The sequence below is a fragment of the Dermochelys coriacea genome, chromosome 3 (genome assembly GCF_009764565.3).
Source record: "Dermochelys coriacea isolate rDerCor1 chromosome 3, rDerCor1.pri.v4, whole genome shotgun sequence".
Lineage (NCBI taxonomy): Eukaryota > Metazoa > Chordata > Testudines > Dermochelyidae > Dermochelys > Dermochelys coriacea.
The window spans coordinates 106,077,366-106,091,022 of NC_050070.1; the positions used below are offsets into that span (position 1 = coordinate 106,077,366).

A 13,657-nucleotide genomic window follows, 5' to 3' on the forward strand; every position below is an offset into this window, starting at 1 on the left:
TCCTTTCACTTTTCCTGGAGAGGCGTGTCTTTCCAGGTGCGAACAAGCACAGAGTCGCCGGGCTGCAAGGAATGGATGGGAGAGTCCAAGGGAAGAGGCTGGGAGTCTTTAGTGTACCTGTGAAGAGACAAGAGAACAGCAGACAGGGAACACATATACTGAGACAAAAAGCCATTACCCAGCTCCCACTCCCCTGACAGAACCGGTGTGCCATTCATAGGCCATACCCTCCCAAACATAATTTCAAAGGGACTAAGCCCTAATCTACCCTTTGGGACAGCGCGGATTCGGAGCAGGATGAGGGGTAAGGCATCAGGCCATCGCAGGGAGGCTTCTTAGCACACTTTTGAGAGATGTCATTTAAGGGTCTGATTGGTACGCTCTACTACACCGCTGGCTTGCGGTCTCCAAGGCGTATGGAGTTTCCAGGGGATCTGCAAGGCATTCGAGATGCTTTGGACAATCTTTGATGTGAAATGTGTCCCGTTGTCAGATTCCATCCACTGGGGAAGTCTGAAGCGAGGAATGACCTCCTTAACAAACTTAAGGGCCACTGTCCTGGCAGTGCAATTGCAGCATGGGAAGGTTTCTGGCCATCTGCTGAATCGACCCACTAAGACAAGGAGATATTTGTACGCTTGGGTCCGAGGAAACTCAGTAAAATCTATTTGCCACGCCCGCCCGGGGCCCGGAGTGGGTTCCAGAGCAGCGGGTGGCCCTTGATGTCCTGGTCAGGGGTTATTCTTTTGACAGACTAAGCAGTCCGCCTGTACCTGGGTAGCCAGGGGTCGGAGTCCAGAAGTTATAAAGTATTTTCTTATCAGTTGGATAAGTGCTTCCCTGCCAGCATGAGTGGTTTGATGTAATTTTTGTAACACTGGCTGGATCAGGCCCTTCGGTAGAAGGACCTTTCCTTCCGGGGAATGGAGCCATCTCTCCTTTTCCTGGAGACCGAGTTTGTCAATTAGCTGTCTCTCCTCTCCAGAGTACTGGGGGATTGGAAGCTCCCCCACAGATGGGATAAGGGCATGCATATGGGCATTCTCAGTCTGAGGGCATATGAGGGTGGCAGCATGCTTAGCCTCTCTATCTGCCCGGGCATTACTCCTGGCCACATCTTGATCTTCCATTTGATGGGCTTTACAGTGTACCACTGCCACTTCTGAGGGGAGTTGTACGGCTTCTAGGAGCCGGAGGATTTGGGGCACGTACTTGACTGGGGAGCCTTGAGCTGTCAGCATTCCCCTTTGCTTCCATAAGCCAGCATGAGCATGTAGCACTCCAAAGGCATATTTTGAATCGGTATAAACATTGACCCGCTTTCCTTTTGACAGTTCAAGCGCACGGGTGAGGGCGACTAGTTCAGCCAGCAGGGCAGAGGTCCCAGTGGGCAAACCCTTGGCTTCCACAGTGTCATGGAGGGTTACGATAGCATAGCCGGTCCTCCTTTGCCCATTTATCACAGTGCTGCTACCATCAGTATACCACTCATGATCTGCATTTAGGAGGGGTATATCTTTTAAGTCCGGACGGCTAGAGTATTGGGCATCTATGATCTCTAAACAATCATGTTCCTGTTCCTCAGTCTCCGGTAAGAGGGTGGCGGGGTTAAGGGAGGGGCAAGACTGTAAGGTGACTTCAGAGTTCTCCAGAAGTTTAGCCTGGTACTTAGCCATCCGAGCCTGCGTGAGCCAAAGGCCTCCCTTTGCATCCAATAAGGCTCAGACCATATGAGGGGTATATATCTGTATTGTCCCTCCCAAAGTTAGTTTCTCAGCTTCAGCCAGCGTCAGGGCTGTGGCTGCAACTGCGCGCAGGCACGCTGGCCATCCCTTTGCCACTTGGTCTAGCTGCTTAGAGAAATAGGCCACGGGACGTTTCCATGCTCCCAACAACTGTATGAGCACTCCTAAGGCCACCCCTTTCGTTCATGTACATACAGTTGAAATGGCTTAGTGAGATCTGGGAGGCCCAGAGCCGGAGCTTCCATCAGCTTCCTTTTCAAGATTTTAAATGTCCTGTCAGCCTCTGGGGTCCAATAGAAGGGGTCATGATCTGCTCCTTTTACACAATCATACAGGGGTCTAGCCCACAGTCCAAATTCCGGGATCCATATCCGACAGAACCCCGCCATGCCCAGGAAGGCTCTGAGGCCTTTACAATTAATGGGAACAGGAACCTGGCAGACAGCCTCCTTCCTCTCATTGGAAAGCTGACGCTCCCCCTGCCTGTACTTTGAAAGCAGCCAAATCCATAGGGTTAACGGGCACATGGGTATAGACCTGCATAGTCGTGGCCGGACGCTCACCCGTGCCAGTACGGGAGATCTTAGTCTCAGTAAGTAAAGGATATAAGCCCACTGTAGGGGCCCTATCAGGTGGGAGCATGGGGGCTGAAGGGGACACCGGACCTGCCATCACAGTTGGGGTGGAGGTCTGGGGACTAACATTAGCCACTACCGAACCAGTCGGAGTCAAATTACATCGTTGTAAGACATCTGATCGATTACACAAAGCCAAAAACAAATGCGCATACAGATGTTCATTCCATTTCCCCGTTCACTGACAGATCAAAAGTAACTGGAGGATCGTATTGTAATTAATTGACCCTCCTGGTGGCCACCGCTCCTGGTCCTCTAGTTGATATTGAGGCCAGTCAACTGTACAGTATCATTTTAATTTATTCTTAGTCATCGGATCCGATCCAAATACCTTCCAATTTGCTAGGATACACTCTTGGGGCGTACACTGTGCCCTCCCTCCAGAGCTCTGTCTCTGTCCCATGCCTACAGGGTAACTCTGGGCGTCCCCAGGTTCAAAACAGAGCAGACAATCCGGATTTCAAAAGGTTCCTACCTTATCCGAAGGACCAGTTCCCCACCGTCGCCCGCAGCACTTCTCCACTGATCAGGTGCGTTGCACCGTTGTGCCCTACGGGGCCGGTTGGGCTATGCCCCTCCGAGGCCCCCGGGAATCACACTGGTGTGCACTGGGCGTCGATCGGAGTCCTCACCCATCGGTCCCCGCAAGGGATCCGGGCAAGGCTTGTGTTGTAGCCTCTCGCCCACCCAGGGACGCCAAAAACTGTTGCTGGCACAAAATGCCCGAGGCAGGCAACAACTGGATTCGTTGCCCGGTGTGCATCGCCCAATAATCACAACGGGGTGGAGAAGTAGAAAAGTTTATTTGAAACTTCAAGCGGTACAGGGAGACAACAATCTCAAATCCTGCACACCAGTGCAAGCAGTTACACATATTTTATACATTCATTCTTTAGCGTGCTTATCCAATAGCAAGCTTTCCATATAGCCAATCCGGTATACCGACCAGTTCCCCTTTTTCCTCTTATCATCTATTCCCCCGTATATGGAGTTGTTTGTTCAGCACTATCTAACATTCCTGTCCTGCTTGATCTAATCTTGCTCCAGTTAGTCTGTGCCTGCAATACACTGTTACAAATCTCTCAGCCTGAAGGCTGTGAGTATCTCCAGGCAGAAAAGGAAAGGAGGGTGGGCCACCTGGGCCTAGAGCGAGGGGGCTTCATCGACACTCATGGTCTTCCATCCCCTTGAGTTACCTAGTGGCCATGCCCGGTGTCCCCAACAGAAGGATAGACACTCTCAGGTCTGTAATCGAGTGACCGGAGAGATTGAAGTGTTCTCCGACTGGTTTTGAATGTTATAATTCTTGACGTCTGATTTGTGTCCATTTATTCTTTTACGTAGAGACTGTCCAGTTTGACCAATGTACATGGCAGAAGGGCATTGCTGGCACATGATGGCATATATCACATTGGTAGATGCGCAGGTGAACGAGCCTCTGATCTCCTCTGACTGGCCTGTCTCCCAAGATCTGTGAGAGTGATGGGTCATCCTTCAGGATAGGTTGTAGATCCTTGATGATGCGTTGGAGAGGTTTTAGTTGGGGGCTGAAGGTGATGGCTAGTGGCATTCTGTTATTTTCTTTGTTGGACCTGTCCTGTAGTAGGTGACTTCTGGGTACTCTTCTGGCTCTGTCAATCTGTTTCTTCACTTCAGCAGGTGGGTATTGTAGTTGTAAGAATGCATGATAGAGATCTTGTAGGTGTTTGTCTCTGTCTGAGGGGTTGGAGCAAATGCGGTTATATCATCGAGCTTGGTTGTAGACAATGGATCATGTGGTGTGATCTGGATGAAAGCTAGAGGCATGTAGGTAGGAATAGCGGTTAGTAGGTTTCCGATATAGGGTGGTGTTTATGTGACCATCGCTTATTAGCACCGTAGTGTCCAGGAAGTGGATCTCTTGTGTGGACTGGTCCAGGCTGAGGTTGATGGTGGGATGGAAATTGTTGAAATCATGGTGGAATTCCTCAAGGGCTTCTTTTCCATGGGTCCAGATGATGAAGATGTCATCAATGTAGCACAAGTAGAGTAGGGGCATTAGGGGATGAGAGCTGAGGAAGCGTTGTTCTAAGTCAGCCATAAAGATGTTGGCATACTGTGGGGTCATGTGTGTACCCATTGCAGTGCTGCTGATTTGAAGGTATACATTGTCCCCAAATGTGAAATAGTTATGGGTGAGGACAAAGTCACAAAGCTGCTACCTGGGGAGGAGAAGGCAAGTTCTGCCGGGGAGCCGAGGCTGTGCCACCTCATCTGCATACTGGCTGCTTACTGCCTTGTGCCACCCCTTGTATAGGGGCTTCTCTGCATGGCTGGGCGGGGGAGGGGGTAAAGCCCCTGCAGGTGCTGGGAGAAAGTGACATCACTCCGTCCACTTCCAGCGCCACCTGCGAGCCCCAGCCCCACCTGAGCTTGGGGCAGCCAATTTTTTGCTTGGGGCAGCAAAAAAAAACCTAGAGCCGGCCCTGAGGCTATTGCTTAAAGGTATCTGTTCTGAAAGTCTGGTAAAACATAATTTGATTACTAATAAGATAAGAGGCTTTTTTTTAAAGTAACTTCCTGCTAAGAATATTTTCTTTGGAAGAATTTTTATTTGCATAGCTAATCATCATCAATAAGCCTTCATCTGTTTTTGAGTTACGGTAAGGTGAAGAAAAATACATTTTCCCCTAAGTGAAAAATTCGGCCTACACTATTTTTAAGTTAGGCTATTGATCAGTGTCTGACATTTGACACTTTGTATGAATATAGTTGTGTATTTACTTGATTGGGTAAAAACAAGAATTAACAAATGAGACCAATTTTATAGTGAGCGCACACAACAGAAAACTTCCTAAATGTACAGACATGCACAGAGTGCCTAATCCAGGTTTCATTGACAAAGGGTGTCATTAACACTGGGCTTTGGTTGAGGCCCTTATACATGCATGAAGTTAAAGTGCCCAGGTATACTGTGTGGACTAACTGGCTCAAGGACCTGACACAACATGATTGAACAACTCCAACCCAGGAAAAACTTAATGCTATGCCCAAGTCTCTTTGGCTAGGTACTAAAAGTAACAGTATTGATGTTGCAGCTCAGGCTCTCATGCCCAAGGGATTGGGGGTGGGCTTCAGAGCCCGAGCTGCAGTCCAAATTTCAACATCCACACAGCTATTTTTAGCACGCTAGCTTGAGCCCAGCAAGTGTGAATCTGTCTGTCTAGGCTCAGAGCTTGCTGCTCCCAGCTGCAGTGTAGACATAAACATGAGATAAGCTTAGCATGCTAATGCATGAGTCTCACTCCCAATGAGTGTGACTTGACATATCTGAGGGCTGGCTGGGCCCTCTCAGAGTAAATACTCAACAAAACTCTTCCCCATGCCAACCCAGACTGTAAGGGCCTAGAGGCATTTTACTTTGCACCTCAGTCTGTGGCAAGTCAGAGGAGCCAACTTCCCTCCTGCAGCTCTCCCTTGGCTGAAAGTTCAGCCCTTTAGGGAACACCTGACTCCTTCTATGTCTGATAAGCGAACAGAGTTGGCTGGCCCCAGGTCCTTAAAGGGGTAGACTGCCTACTCTTACACTGGACTTCTTGGTTACCTGTGCTGTTACACTCCTCCTCCCAGAACCGTCCACAGCCACAGGGCTGCAGGGTCTGTGCACATATGTGCTCCAGCTCCCCTTCAAGCTCACAGACCATCAAAAGTAGGCAGCACCTCTCCTTCAGTGTTTGCTGATGCTCTTCTATCACTTGTTCACAGGTATACTGATGTGTCCCCAACATATTCCATTTCCCTTGAGACAACATCTGGATTCCCACCATATACTGATCAGTCTCAGATCTGAACTTCTGTTCCTTAACACTCGTATCTGCCTGGGGAAGAGCCAGTTCTGTTCCCGCAAGTATTTTGCAATACAAGTCTGTAAGTTGCAAGGTTGGATTACAACCTCTACTCTGGTCTTGTCAGCCCTGCACTCAACCTACCTGGGTCTTTGAGTCCGGGCCCTCTCCCTGGGCGAGAATGAAACCCTTCTTCCCTCCTCTCTAACTTCAAAGGGCACCCCTTTAATATGTGTCCCACCATCCCACATCTAAAGCAAATCTCAAAGTAGTCCTTCCTCTATGATTAGCTGATACATCACTCATACTGTTTATGGGATTAACTCTTAGGAGGGGATCCCTGTCTTTCCCCCTTGGCTAAAATAGTTCCCCATGTAGCTGCACTCCATTAATGGGCATTATCTTGATGTGTCCAGGTTTTCTGCATTGAGGTAACCAACTACCAGGACTTTCTGGCCATTCCCCAGGGGAATTTCCCCTAGGTTTGGGGACTGGTAGTTCTTCTAAAACACTCCATCTAGGGCTTCCCAGGATTCTGTCCCCTTGAGTCTCCCCCAATTTCCCCAGGTCAGGGCATCTTCTCCTCTTGCCTTTCCAAGTAGATCACTCTTGGTCTGGCATACTGTTCAATTCCCTTGGCCTCCAAGTACACCTCCATTCTCTCTTGCACCTCGTACACGGAAGATGGCTGAAAATGCCGTCCCCAGCTTTGGGCTCCCAGAGGCAGGATCTACAGTAATTGTTTCAGAGCCACCAGGCCCATGACTCAGAGTTGCCCTGCAACAACTGGCCCAGCTTATACACACCGGAATGCTCCGAGTGGAAATGGCTCAACCCAGAATCGGTGACAATATGCCTCTAGAGTCCATCCTATTTGGCTAAGTGGCAGCTTTTACTTCAGGAAATGAGCCAGGCTGCTCGTTGCTCAAGGCTTGGTATGCTCCTGGGCCTCTTCCATCAGACATGGTGCCACACCAGGATCAGCTGGCAGCACTGGGCACTCAGGGCTTATCTACACTACGCAGCTTTTAGTGACAAGTCTGTGCTGACACAGCCTTGTCGCTAAAAGTCAGTGTGTGTGAATGCTCTCTATCGGTATTTATACTTCCAGCCCTGTGAGCAGCAGTAGCTTTGTGAGCAGGAGAGTGCTCCTGCCGCTAAAGCCATGTTCACACTGCCACTTGCGTTGGCAAAACTTTTGTCTTTTGTGGGGGGGCTTTAAGTACCCGTGAAAGACACAAGTTTTGCTGACAACGTCGCAGTGTAGACAATGCCTCAGAAGTGTGGAGGAAAGCTCTAACTTCACCAACCCCGGCCAGGCCTTCCTGAACTATCCTCCCCAGGACCAATAAGACTCCCTATAGCAAGTTACTTCAGGAACAGCTCCTGTTGCTGATATTGGGCCTCCTGTCACTGCTGTTGCACAGCAAACCCCTTCTCCCGTTGCTGGCTTTGGCTCTTTAGTAGTTGCAAGAGGACTGCCAGGATCTGCTTCTGCTGTTCCTCTTGTTGCTGCTGGGCCACTGCCACCAAGCATAGAATGTCCACCATCTCTTCCCCTAAAACAAACATCTATACCAGGGCAGGCATCTGACAAACCATGCCCACTATCCCTTCCATCTCTTCTGAAGCTGTTGTCTCTTCTGCTTCCTCAGTTTCCTCTGAGGGGCTGACCACCTGCCTGCAGTCTCTACCAGATGCAGGGTGGTCGACTCCCTCACCAGCCCAGGAAAACTAGCACCACATCCATGTTTCTTTCAGGCCCTTCCCTAGGACATGGTTTGCTAACTCCAACTTGCAAAGCAACACCAAACACTGACCAACAGCCGCTGCAGAGGCTTTTCACCCTTTGGCAATGGCTCTCTAGCTGAGCTCTCTCAGCCCTTCATAGAAACACCTGAGCCCTTCTGATAATCAAACTGTGTTGGCTGGCCCCATCCCCCAGACCCTTAAAGAGATAGGTCACTCTTTTACACTGGACTCCTTTGTTTCAGCCGGAATAAAAGAGGTGGTGGTTGTTCAGTTGCAGAAATGAGGAATTGATAGAAATGTCATGGGGAAAACTGTTCCCTTAATTTAATAACCCTTCCTTTGCTGTATTTCTACAGTTTCATGAGAGGTTTTTCTTCTAGGTCTGGTCTACACTTAGATGTTTTACCACCATAGCCCTATTGATAAGGGATGTGGCTTTTGTCTTTTGTTTTCACTGAGATGGCACTAGTGTAGCCAAGGCCTGGCATTGTGGATCCTAGATGGGTGCCAGGTAGCACCAATATTAGAAAGAAAAATACCCTAGGGAGAAGTGGGGGGAGGAAGCTGCAATACTATACAAGTAGAAGAAATAAAGTATGTAGGGTGAGATTTCTCAACACCCTTAGTGGTTGCCTAACTCTGTCACTGCTGAAATCAATTAGTTTTATTGTTCACTTCAGTAGCAACAAGATTAGGTCAATGATGACCCTTTTGAAAAATCCTACCCACAAGCTGCTATCCTTCCCTCATCTAGCAAAAGGTAAAGTTTTATTACAATAGCACTGGAGGCCTCAGCCAAAATCAGGACTTCATATATAGTGACATTCCATTCCCTGAAAAGCTTATCTAAATAAACAAGACACATTTGGGAACTAGGGAGTGATGGTGTCCAGAGAGGTGAAAGAGCTTCAGGGATAATAGGAACTTACTCTAACAATTTTTTTGTTTTGTTTTTTTTTGTTCAGTGCTAGAAGAAATCAGGTCAGTGCTTCTTTACCATTGTCATATTGCTTTCTCCCATATTGCATTTTGTTTTTAATTTGCTTTATGTAGTATGAGATTCCATGGCTGAACAGAGCCAGAGCAGGTAGCAAAGTATCAAGCCTGATGCACAAATCCTTCAGTTCTTCTGCTGTTCAGTGGTGTTTATAAAGGAAAGTGAGACAGGAGTTTTAAGTGCACTTTGTCAATTTTTTCCAGTAGGCAGCAAGTAATTTTCCTGTTTCCAAACTAAGCAATTATTTGTCTAGACTTCACAGACTTAAGAACTGCTAAGTCTCAAGGGCCTAAAAAGCATTAAGTCCAGTTTGGGGGATGGGGGGAACTTCTAATTAGATGTTCTGTTTTTTCTTTCAATGGTGGTCTTGTATTGCAAAATAGCAGTGGCATGTACAATGTTGGCTGTAATGCATTTACCACATGCCATATTCCAGTTCACTACACTTCCATAAACAAGCCAGGGTTTCAGGGCTTTTTGGTGGGTGAGGATTTTTAAAATTTTTTTTTACAAGTCTTTTTCAGTGTGACTATTCCAATGAAAGGTTTCAGAGTAGCAGCCGTGTTAGTCTGTATTCACAAAAAGAAAAGGAGTACTTGTGGCACCTTAGAGACTAACAAATTTATTTGAGCATAAGCTTTCATGAGCTACATCGATGAGATGCATCCGATGAAGTGAGTTGTAGCTCACGAAAGCTTATGCTCAAATAAATTTGTTAGTCTCTAAGGTGCCACAAGTACTCCTTTTCTTTATTCCAATGAAAGACAGGATTCACATTACTTTAGTCAATAAATTTGACTAATTTTGGTTGCTTCAGGTTTTGGGTCCCAGTCTGAGAAACCCTGAAACTGAATTTCAGAGATGCTGAATCCTTGCAACTCCTAAAAAAAACAGGCACTCAAACCAGTGGACACACTTCATTTTTGGCATGAGTGTCTTGCCTACAAGTTCACTGTCTGTTACAGTAAAATTTGTTTTAAATCCAGCCTCCCTTAGTAATCAAAACTTGTTCCTATTGGATAAGTCTTTCTACATAAATGGTTAGTGGTCTTCTTTTCAGTTCCTAATGAGTACCAAGTCTTTCAGAATTGGTATCCTCAATGGCATTCCCATAAGAGAACCCAAAGGTGGAATAGGCATGGAAACAACTGAGATGCTCAACTCTAGATTCATGTCTCTTCTGGGACAAGGAATCTGGAACCTGAAATCTTTTACTACTGCTATCTTGTTTTTGTGGGTTTAGAGAAGAGTACAATCAAGCACCTTTCACAAACATGCCAAACTTCAACAGACACAAATTGATAACTTATGAGATTGCCAAGTATAGATCCTATTTTCTCTCTTTTCGAAGTTCAGTGGTATAGTAGGGAGGATAGGAAGGAAGACTAAATGCTCCATTTTCCCTCTTTTAATGCAGCAAAACTGAATAAAAAATTGAGCTGAATGTCAGGGGAAACCTCTTGACCTAAAAATGACCAGAAATAAACTTCCCCTCATAAAGGGATCCCTCTTTGCCAGTGAAAACACATCTGGCCATGGCAGGAGCTCCAAGCTGGAAGTTTATCAGTGGTCATAGGTGAGGAAGCAGGACTCCTAGAACTGGACCTAATGTTTAGAGGTCTGTGCTTCATCTTCAAGAAGCATAGTACAACAGGTGCAGCTCAGGTGGCTTTATGCCAACCTTGTGCCCTCCAGATTTTGGGCTACTTGAGAGCCCAAAACAGCCTCTGGCTGCTCTGCCTTCTGCTGGCTTCTGGCTTCTGCTGAGCTGAGTTGCAGTCCAAAACTCATGCAGCACCATGTGCTGTAGCCTGCCCTCTATCCAGGGAGGTGGTGATGGTAAGTGCCATCACAGTGGAAATGCTGCAGATGCTGATGTATGTTTTTGCCATCTTCCCCCCCCCCCTCGATGTTTTCCAGCCCTCCAATATCTCATGGAGGTGGGAGAGGGACCCAGCATGTTTCAGTGATGCATGGGATTGGATTGGCCACCAAGCAGCAGGAAGGAACAACTCTCCTTTCCCTGTCTTTTTTTACTTAGCCAGTCATAGGAGTCATGCTGGCCAGGGCTAGTGTGTAGGGACCATGTAGGGTAACAGTGTATGCTCCCCAGCCAGCCCAACTCAATACCACCTTCCATCCACTGTGGATCCTGATGAAGACACCCAGACTGCAGGAGGGGCAGCACAGGGCATGGGGCACAGCCACCCAGGAACTACTGGGATATCTCTTCCCTGCCTGGAGCTGTGTCCCCCAACCCCTGCTGAACTCAGTAATGTCCTTTGCTCCCCTCCCTTTTCCTTTTCCCCCCTCAATCACACAACTTCCATGCTTCCCTGCCCCAGCCTGCTATCAGCATGCCATCTATCCTAGGGCTGTGAAGGGGTAGCACAGGGCCTCTTATGGTGTCCTCATGTTGTGCTTTCACTGGGGGGTCAGTTATGGTACATTACCAGTCCTTATAAGCTATACATAGCAGTGCATAGGGGTCTGAATGGGGGACAGAATCTCTCCTATTATATTTAAAAGCATGGACTTGATTCCCAAAAGATTGGACTTGTTGCAAAAATCTGAGCAGAGTTGACAAAGTGGAAACTTTTTTTTCCCCAAGAAGAAAATTATAGAAACAGATATGATGGACAGGGAAATTTCTTGCTTAAGCTATGACAACAAGTTTGCTGTTGTTCTGAAAGCTAAGTGAGAAAGTCTGGCAAAATAGACCCAGTGACTTTGAGAGTTGAGTCCAGGCCTTTATTATCTGAAGAATGGGCTTGTTGTAAAATTAGGTTTCAGAGTAGCAGCTGTGTTAGTCTGTACCTGCAAAAAGAAAAGGAGTACTTAGGCACCTTAGAGACTAACAAATTTATTTGAGCATAAGCTTTCGTGAGCTACAGCTCACTTCATCAGATGCATGCTGTAGAAAATACAGTGGGGAGATTTTATATACATAGAGAACATGAAACAATGGGTGTTACCGTACACACTGTAACAAGAGTGATCAGGTAAGGTGAGCTATTACCAGCAGGAGAGCAGGGGGGGGGAGGAGAGGGGAAAGCTTTTGTACTGATAATCAAGGAGGACCATTTCCAACAGTTGACAAGAACGTAGGAGGAACAGTAGGGGGTGGGTGGGGGGGAATAATCATGGGGAAATAGTTTTACTTTGTGTAATGACACATCCACTCCCAGTCTTTATTCAAGCCTAAGTTAATTGTATCCAGTTTGCAAATTAATTCCAATTCAGCAGTCTCTCATTGAAGACTGTTTTATGAAGTTTTTTTGTTGAAGAATTTTGTTGAAGGTTCTGCCTCCCACCCCTGCTCTCCTGCTGGTAATAGCTCACCTTACCTGATCACTCTCGTTAGAGTGTGTATGGTAACACCCATTGTTTCATATTCTCTGTGTATATAAATCTCCCCACTGCATTTTCCACTGCATACATCTGATGAAGTGAGCTGTAGCTCATGAAAGCTTATGCTCAAATAAATGTGTTAGTCTCTAAGGTGCCACAAGTACTCCTTTTCTTTTTGCGGATACAGACTAACATGGCTGCTACTCTGAAGTCTGTCATTATGCAAGGCACTGAATTTAGCCGTATGGAGTGGAAATCTATCAACTTCATGAAAAACTCCGTACAGATACAGACAGACATAATCTTCCTTTCCAAATGCAAAGAGATGGACATCATACCAAAAGGACTGAAGGTAAAAAATCCATTACAATCTACATACCACACAGACTATGCTGACAGCTTGTGCCACACTCAAAGAAACTGCGGAACCACCTGATCAACATCCTATACAGCAAACAGGGAAAGATTAAGAATAAGCTCTCAAAACTGGATATTCTCATAAAAAAACAACCTTCCACACAAGCTTCTTCATGGCTGGACTTTACAAAAACTAGATAAGCCATTTACAACACACACTTTGCTTCTCTACAAAAGAAAAAGGACACCAAACTATCTAAACTACTACATGCCACAAGGGGCCACAACAATGGTTTCCTTAATCCACCCAGCAATATTGTTAATCTATCCAACTATACTCTTAGGACAGATTCTTCTGCTAGGCTATCTCGGGGCCTCTCCTTCTGCCTCTCCACCCCCATAAACATAATACAGTTCTGTGGTGACCTAGAGTCCTATTTTCGACATCTCTGACTCAAGGCATATTTCCAACACACCTCTGAACAACACACTAACCCACAGAGACCTTCCTACCAACACTACAAAAAGAAGGATTCTGGGCGGACTCCTCCTGAAGGTCAAAAGAACAGACTGGACTTCTACAAAGAGTGCTTCCGCTGACGTGCACGGGCTGAAATTGTGGAAAAGCAGCATCACTTGCCCCATAACCTCAGCCATGCAGAACACAATGCCATCCACAGCCTCAGAAACAACTCTGACATCATAATCAAAAAGGCTGACAAAGCATGTGCTGTCGTCATCATGAATAGGTCACAATATGAACAAGAGGCTGCTAGGCAGCTCTCCAACACCACTTTCTACAAGCCATTACCCTCTGATCCCACCGAGGGTTACCAAAAGAAACTACATCATCTGTTCAAACTCCCTGAAAAAGCACAAGAACAAATCTGCACAGACACACCCCTAGAACCCCGACCAGGAGTATTCTATTTGCTACCCAAGATCCATAAACCTGGAAATCCTAGACACCCCATCCTCTCAGGCATTGGCACCCTG

The 13,657-nt window shown here is 46.8% G+C and overlaps 1 long non-coding RNA gene across 1 annotated transcript; it reads right to left on the reverse strand.

Moving 5' to 3' along the window:
* Positions 1-206: 206 nt before the first annotated feature.
* LOC122459365 lies at positions 207-13,145 on the reverse strand. Its single transcript, XR_006279997.1, has 3 exons — positions 13,134-13,145; positions 3,813-3,816; positions 207-434 (listed from the first exon to the last, which is right to left on the reverse strand). It is a non-coding gene; the product is annotated as an uncharacterized LOC122459365 (long non-coding RNA).
* Positions 13,146-13,657: the final 512 nt, after the last annotated feature.